General features: G+C 32.3%; 1 protein-coding gene and 1 long non-coding RNA gene across 2 annotated transcripts in view; one reads left to right on the top strand and one right to left on the bottom strand.

Moving 5' to 3' along the window:
* Nucleotides 1-7973, bottom strand: part of LOC108739371 — a 169349-nt gene that overhangs the window by 141040 nt on the left and 20336 nt on the right. The window lies entirely within an intron of this gene.
* Nucleotides 4688-5435, top strand: LOC112904543. Its single transcript, XR_003231182.1, has 3 exons — nucleotides 4688-4907; nucleotides 4981-5207; nucleotides 5274-5435. It is a non-coding gene; the product is annotated as an uncharacterized LOC112904543 (long non-coding RNA).

Below are 7973 nucleotides of genomic sequence, written 5' to 3' on the forward strand. Positions count from 1 at the left end.
GACTGGATGTTCTTCCAATAGAATCACCAATATCATCTTTTTTCACTGAAATTTTCATGGGCAATTATGAAAACAATTTACAGATAGTTCAGATAATTTTAAGAAATTAGACCCTCTAGAAAGATTTGAAATACAGTAAGTTTTATATCCTAACGAGAATCTTACAAACGATCAAATTGAAGGGGTTTTCAGTACTATATTCAGGTCTTCGTTTTCTCTTATTGTTAGTAAAAAAGAATTAATAACCCATATTGTTACCAATATGCCTGTTTACTTGTTAATATGTTAATAATAACACTAGATGCATATGTTAAACAATTTTTGAAATTTAATTGAGTTATTGCTTGAACTCTTTGAAAACGATTGTGAAATCGAAATAATTGTTAATTTTTCTAATAATTTTTGTGAAAATTAAATACCTTTTTTCTTTAATTACCAAGTAAATGTGACATTAATAAGTAAGTGCCGAGCTCGTATGAGGTGATAGAGCACCATGAAACATTAAAATTAAGTAAAAGTTTGTATGTCCAAATGCTCACCGTTTTCGAGAAAAACGTAGTTGAAAGTACATGTAAATTCAATTCCGGTCCTGATTTATAGATACGGCCTGCAACGCTGCTCAATCAGCCGGTGGTTACTAGCATGAGAGTAGTATTTACTTTGAATTTTTTTGCTCATGTATTGTTTATTTGTCAGATTAGATAAAGTATGATTCAGAGTGTTTACGTTAACAGCCAACATCTAGTAGCCGTTTATCTTTTAACGTCTAAACTTTGTGCAGTTCAATAAACTAATTCAGTAATACAACCTCAATTATATTATACTAGTGCAGGTCAGTTATTGAAAAACAGTTGTTAGAATAATGTGACATGATACGTATTTATGCATTTGAACTTGATTTCAAAGAAGACAATCCCTCAAAACAGTATTTGTGAGAAAACAGAAAGCGTTGGCTCCTCTAGGTGTAAAGGAACAATTGCTGCATACTTGTCACTTGCAGCGAGTCAAGTCTTTCCTGAAGCTGACTTTCAACCGCTAGTGCATGTGTGTGTTGGTATTGAAAGAAAAATACTGCACACCCTAGTATATAATAATAGGATGCTATTTACAGTTTGCTTCACGTGAGAAGAAATCTTGAACAATTAGTGAATTATTGGTGTGACGCGAATTCGTATACCTTTTGCGATTTCAAGAACTTAAGGACTTTTTTGGTAAGTTTACTTACAATCACCAACAAAAAGGTAACGCATCTTGGCAATACGTCAATGGTGTAGAAATTTGCCTTAATAATATTGCAATTATTCTGATGATGCTCATTTACCGATTAATATTTACGTAACTTATATTTTTCCTTTCTTTTGTGCTCTTACGTTCTTGCGTAGTGCTGCCTGTAATGTACTTATTTAATTTATTTAGTTTCAACGTTATGTATAGGTAGTACTAAATTGTTTATGTTTATTTTTCATCTTAGACGTTCGGTAAATTTGGCAATGTTTACGTTTCCATCCATGTAGTTGCAGGCTTTTGATTGTATTACGCTATTCAATACTTTTAGGCACTTATTTTGCAAATTCACACACAGGACCGGATTCGGATTATAAATTATTGTTAACAGGAGTTAAGAGGAATATAGGTAGACCTAGATTAGATTACTGTTCACAAATAGCTAAGGATGTGGGATGTTCTAGTTTTAGGTAAATGCGATAATAATCTCAGAACAGGAAAGAGTACAGGTGGGTGTTCAACCAGTCTTACGACTGACGACCTTGCGATGATTATACATGTGTGTGTGTGTATTTATTGGTGTTGTGTATAATTAATTTTTTCTAATGGAAGGATAGGGCTATTGGCAAACCACCCATAAAGAAAAGATAACGGCACTCTGGCAATACATTAATGGCGGTGTAGAAATTTACCTTAAAATTAATAAGATTATAATTACCTATACAGAGGATATTAATTAACCAACTTTAATGTTTAAGTAACGTTAACTTAATTTTTTTGTACTGTACTTCATCTCATGTTGAAGTGTAGTTTAAGCTGTTATTTAATGAAGTATATTCTCAGTTTGTCATATAGAATGCTGAAAACTTTTACTTGCCATCAAATAAAGGTACCGTTATATATTGTTTAATATTGGCTATTTACGGTTATAATAACGCCTAAAACGTTATTGAAATACGATAAACGTAATTTATTATAGGCCACAATTCTGAAAGCAGAATTTAATTAAAGTTACACAAGTTTATGTTTCCGTTATTTCTGTTAAATGCGTGGAAGAAATGTAGTTGTGGTAAGTTTATTTTGGGTTTTGGTGTTTGCAGTTTCACTTGACCCTACCACCATTTGTAAAACATAAGCTAAAGTGTTCACAGTGGCGGACGGCAGTGGTCGAAATCGTTACCAGAGCGTAACGATTTTCACAAGGGCGTTAACTTATCGATTCGTTCCGGACAATTTGTACAGAGAACGCGGGAAATGTACACCCGTAGCGTATATAGAGTCGATTCACCACCCCGGGTTGATGTTGGCAGTGACGGTGGGCAGTACGAGCCGTGCCAGGTTCCTACACGACAAACGGGAGCTTTAAGGGTAGAGGGTGGCCAGGAGGCATAACAGACGATACTTGGTACGGGTTAATCGAAATTAAACATTCTGCGAAACGGGAAAAATAACTTTTTCAAACGACTATAAAAGCAGTATCAGGGAAGGTTTTTACTGTTGCCTGGTAAACATTCAAAAATAACTTTTATGCCATTTTAACTATAGAGATGATAATTTGTGATAGCGATTTAACTTTTCAAATAACTTTAATGGTCTGCGGTTAAAATCGTAACAAACAACGAAATTACTTAGCATTATATCTAGTAAATGACTTGATAATTATGGCATAAATCTTATTAGTAACAACATGTCTAATAATGGTATTTTAAGTAATCCATAAAAATAATAAGGATATGGTTCTTTTAAGATAAGAAAAAATTATCAACTTTGAACTGTCTCAAATTTTTTAAACGGTACCTAGTTAAGCACGTAGCGAAAGCAATGACTGCAAATCTTAAGCATTACTAAAAGCTCACAGATGAATTTCTCTCAAAAAGCTCTTATACTATGAATACAAATCGTTATAAAAAAGCTTAAATTATAAATGTTTACCCTTCAATCTACTTTTTGTCAGCATAATAAATGCGATTCAAAAAGGTTAACATTAGATTTTCGCCAAAAATGTAGTAAGTAACGAAGTATTCAGTTAATTTTACTTTCAAGTTTTAGACTTTCGTCTTCTGACGGAAAGGAAGGCGGAATAATTAAACTGATTACCAACAAAGTAAATTTCTATCGATTATGAAGGAGAAAACTTGCCTTGAAAGCAGAATTGGATACGTTAGTAAAAAGGGAATTATTTGAAAATTGTAAAAGAACGGCTAAAGGTTAGTAGATTAAAATACCACTCAAAATATTCGTGATAAGAAATAATACTAAGAATTACAGTTTAGTCATAACTCACAACAGATACTTATCACAAAAGTGTAATTAATATAAGGAACGATAACTGCAGACTTCATGCACTTTGTAAGCGAAGTTAAAATGCTAAAAGGGACTATAGGAAAATAAAAGTCATACAATTATAGTTGAGGCGTTCAATATTGACATAGTCTGCAATAAAACTGTCGCATTAGCTTCCTTTTTTCAATTTACTTGGTTGGTTATAAGAAATGGGAATTCTTTAGAATTCGACAGAATACCTCTAGATATATACCCAACGACTCTAATCATTGTGTTCAACATAAAATGGCTAGTTTTAACTTCCTTGTACACAGATTACTTAGCTTCCCTCTTAGTAAAAATAGATATAATAAGGAACTCTGTACAATTAAGAAAATTGCAAAAGACAATGGTTACAATTGTAACATTATTGATAAATTAATTAATAAGATAAAATTTAGGANTTGACAGAATACTAGGTTAAAATATTAGTCAAACAAAAACTAACATTCTCTCCAAACACTTATATTATTATTATATTCAGTTATTATAAATCGATGAATGAACTACTAAAAACAAATGAAAGAAGCAGTTGATGATTGTGAAGATGTAAATAACTTAGTGGGCGATTTACATTTATTATTTACTTACCTAAAAAAGGCAGGAAATCTCCAACCTTTTTAATAATTTTAATAATAATTATTTTTGAAGTGAAACTTCTTTGGGCTCGATGAGAGTAAAATCTCAAGGCCATGAAACGACACGTTTTGCAACGATTCGTCTCGCGAAGCGATATGCTATGAGATTATAAAAGCGCGCATGCGCATATAGGTCTCTCTCTTTTTTTCACCAATTACTTATCCGTTATAAAAGTATAGAGATCGCCAAAGAAGTTTCACTTCTTTCACGTGTTGTTTTATTTTTTTTTTATAACATAATTTTTGATTTTAATTGCACTGAAAAAAATGAATTGGTCAACAAAATAAAATATGTTACATAGATTTTATTTCAAAAAAGAAATATTTACTTAAGTAAACTAAAGTACTTAATAATTTCAAAAATTGTTTTACCTACGTTTATAAACAGCGATAGTTTCCTTAAGAAGCAACAATTTGTAGGCGTATCTACTATTTATAACAAACAAAAAAAAATTACTAATTCACTTTGTTCTGGTAACAAATAAGTTTGTTGAAAGAAAGAACGCTATAATAATATTTCTAAGCGCTTGCGTGATGCACATTACACATCGTTTCAAATTCATTTCGTTTTTGGTTTTAATAGGAAATAGATGCATCAGATAGAAGTAGTGAGCAAAAAATCGAAGTGGCTAATCTGTTGAAGGAATGGAATTTGGAACTTCTGATTCAGCAGTTTGAGGGTAACATTTTTACAGAATATCAAAAGTATTAGCGGTTTAGATGGTACGTTAATTAAGCAGTTTTTACATATTGAAATTACAGTTTCTTCTGAATTATATATTAAAACATTGTTTAGATTGTGAATATATTACCTGGTTAGAAAATAGTACCGACCCATGACCAGAAACAGAAGAAAAATGGAGAAAAACTTACTTGTTACGTTAGGGTCGGTTAATAGAAGATGATTGTACAATAATGGAATATATTGAAAAATTTTCTCCCTGAAGCAACCACTAGGTTATACACTGGTTTTTTAATAAAAAGGTTTCTATAATCTCTGTACAAAGTGGGATAAACATTGATGTATGTATAAGTGGTGTGGAAGCATTTATGAAAGTGTTTTACTTTCACTGAATTTTTGTATTCTAGCAATCGATAATGGCTATTTGTTGTCCACTGCTGATGGGAAGTTATTTGTCTCACTTTACACTAGTATCAAATAAACATGTTTAATCACTTATTTTTAAGTTTTTTTTTTAATTTTTATTTTTTCCGTTTGTTTTGTTCTATATAATATCAATTGAAATAAGAAGTACGTTAAATGAACTTATTTTATTACTTAATTGTAAGGTTGCCTAATCAGTTTGTTCCTATAACAAAATTATTGTTTTTACTAAATAACATTATTTGTTCATCCAACAATTGAAGATAGTATCACTGACAAATACAAGATATTACAGCATATACGCTTGTTGTAAAAACTGCTACAGTATGTAGAAAAAAGTGACAAACAGTTGTTGTTCGAATAACAAAATGATTAGTTACTACATCAATTTTTTTCAAATAAATAATTTGTGGGAACAATAAAATGTGTTGAGACTATAGTTACTAATATTTTTGTTTGTGGTAACTTATATTTTGTCACCTGAGCAAACATTTTTTTTTCAATGTAGTAATAGTCAGACAGGGATGTACACTATCACCGCTACTTTTTAATCTACACATCGAAAACGCGATCAACATCATTAAAGACAGTACAACTGTAGGGATAAATATACGGCAGCAAAAGATTAGTATTCTTAGATTTGCAGATGATATAGCAGTACTAGCATTTAGCAAGGGGAAGTTAGAAATAGCTTTAAATAAAATGGAAGCGGTATTGACAAAACAGTATTTTATGAAAATAAATTACAGTAAAACAAAAATACTGGTATGCAAGGGAAGGAAAGAAATGAGCGAATATAAAGATAGGAGACGAAAAATTAGAAGAAGTGGCTGATTTTAGATATCTAGGAAGTCATATAAGTCAGGACGGAAGGAGTAGTAGGGATATAAAGCAGAGTCACTTCTATGCTAGCGAATGCTTAATTTAGAAAATCGAAAAAGATTGTTAAAGGTGTACGTTTGGAACACGGCGCTGTACTGGTGAGAAAGATGGACGGTGGGCGCGGCGGAAAAGAAAAGGTTTGAAGCGTTTGAAATGTGGTATTACAGGCGAATGATGAGGATACCGTGGATATAAAAGGTTAGAAATAATGAGTTATTCGAAAGGGTAAGAGATCAGAGGATTCTATGGAAGTCAATAAAAAATAGGCGAGATAGATTGGTAGGACACTTTCTCAGACATGAAGGTCTAGTTAGAGACATGTTAGAGGAAGAAACAGGAGTTAACAAGAGTAGAGGTAGACCTTTATCTGTTCGCAAATAGTTAAAGATCTGGGTTGTTCTAGTTTTAGGGAAATGTGAAGATTAGCTCAGGATAGGAAAGAATGGAGGTACGTGTCCAACCAGTCTTAGAACTGAAAACCTTATGATGATGATGATGTGTAATAAGAGGGATAATAGTCGGATGGATACTGCAGTATAATGGGTTAGCTAGAGCCGGTATTATATCACTAGGTTAAACCGAAGATTACAGGCTAGGTAAATGTGCAAAGTTTGGTGAATTGAGAATCGCTGGATATCCACCATATAACCATTGATCTCAAATTAACTCGTGGTTAATTCATGGACAGAAAGGTCGGTGTCATGTAGATAAAAATAATATTGTATGCGGAAAAAACCAAAAGTGAGGTCGAAATTTTTATGGAGATGTGTTTTTTGACATATAATAGGTATGTATAGTTAAATGTCTGTCTTTCAAACCGTATACACAAAAGAACAGAAGAGTCTCTTCCTTTTGTAAATAAAAAACCGTTTCCCCTGTCAAATTTGACAACACGTGGGAATTTTCGCAATAACAAAAGCTTTTTCGAGTGGCAGACAGCGGGATCATAATCGGATATTGCAAGAATCCTATTACTTCGTTATCTCATTCATTAAAAAGAAATGAGAACATTATTTTTTAGTAAATGTACGTCTTTAAATGGCTTCCCTCTTGCGAATGAACACCGAATGTAGATAATAAATATTTAGAAATAACGAAATGCTTGACGTTGACATGAAACCCAAGAATAACGTGACTGACGTGAGGTCAATGGAAGCTGGCTTTTGTCAAAAATTATTCATTTTACGTACGATGTCGGATACAACTCACAAGAAAATAAACATGAGAAACACACCTTCATTTTATATTTAGATACTTTGTAGCTACATGTTCTCGAATAAACTTCTTCGTAAATTATTACTCGACTGCCTAAAAGAAGGTTATGTTTTTAATGAGTACCTACATTTCTTGAAGGGTGTTTCTACTCACTGCTAGAACGGAAACGGCTTGTCAAATATTAATAGGCATACAGACAACATTTCAAACCTTCTACCAGAATCCAATCTATAAATGATCAATATGGCATGGCGGTTGGTCGAAGACGTATGACTCTAACCAAAAGGTTGAAATCTTCTTTGAAACATTTAGCGAGAGGTAAGTAAAAGGATCTCAAACATGTACTGTTCGTTTCAAGATGTTAGAGATATGTCCCTTTCCTTTATTAGGATGCGTCGTGGCATAATTGCAAATTCAATCATTTTAGCCTGCGGAGCTCATTTCTCCACCGATCATCGAGCGAGAACTAGACAAATGTGTACAGTACCATTTGCAAAATTATTTAAACTGCCTCGTTAAAATTTAAGAATATGCTTTATTTAAAAGCATATTTAGCCAAAAATAATAACAAGTGAATTAACTTAACG

The sequence above is a fragment of the Agrilus planipennis genome, unplaced genomic scaffold (assembly GCF_000699045.2).
Source record: "Agrilus planipennis isolate EAB-ADULT unplaced genomic scaffold, Apla_2.0 scaffold157, whole genome shotgun sequence".
Taxonomy (NCBI): domain Eukaryota; kingdom Metazoa; phylum Arthropoda; class Insecta; order Coleoptera; family Buprestidae; genus Agrilus; species Agrilus planipennis.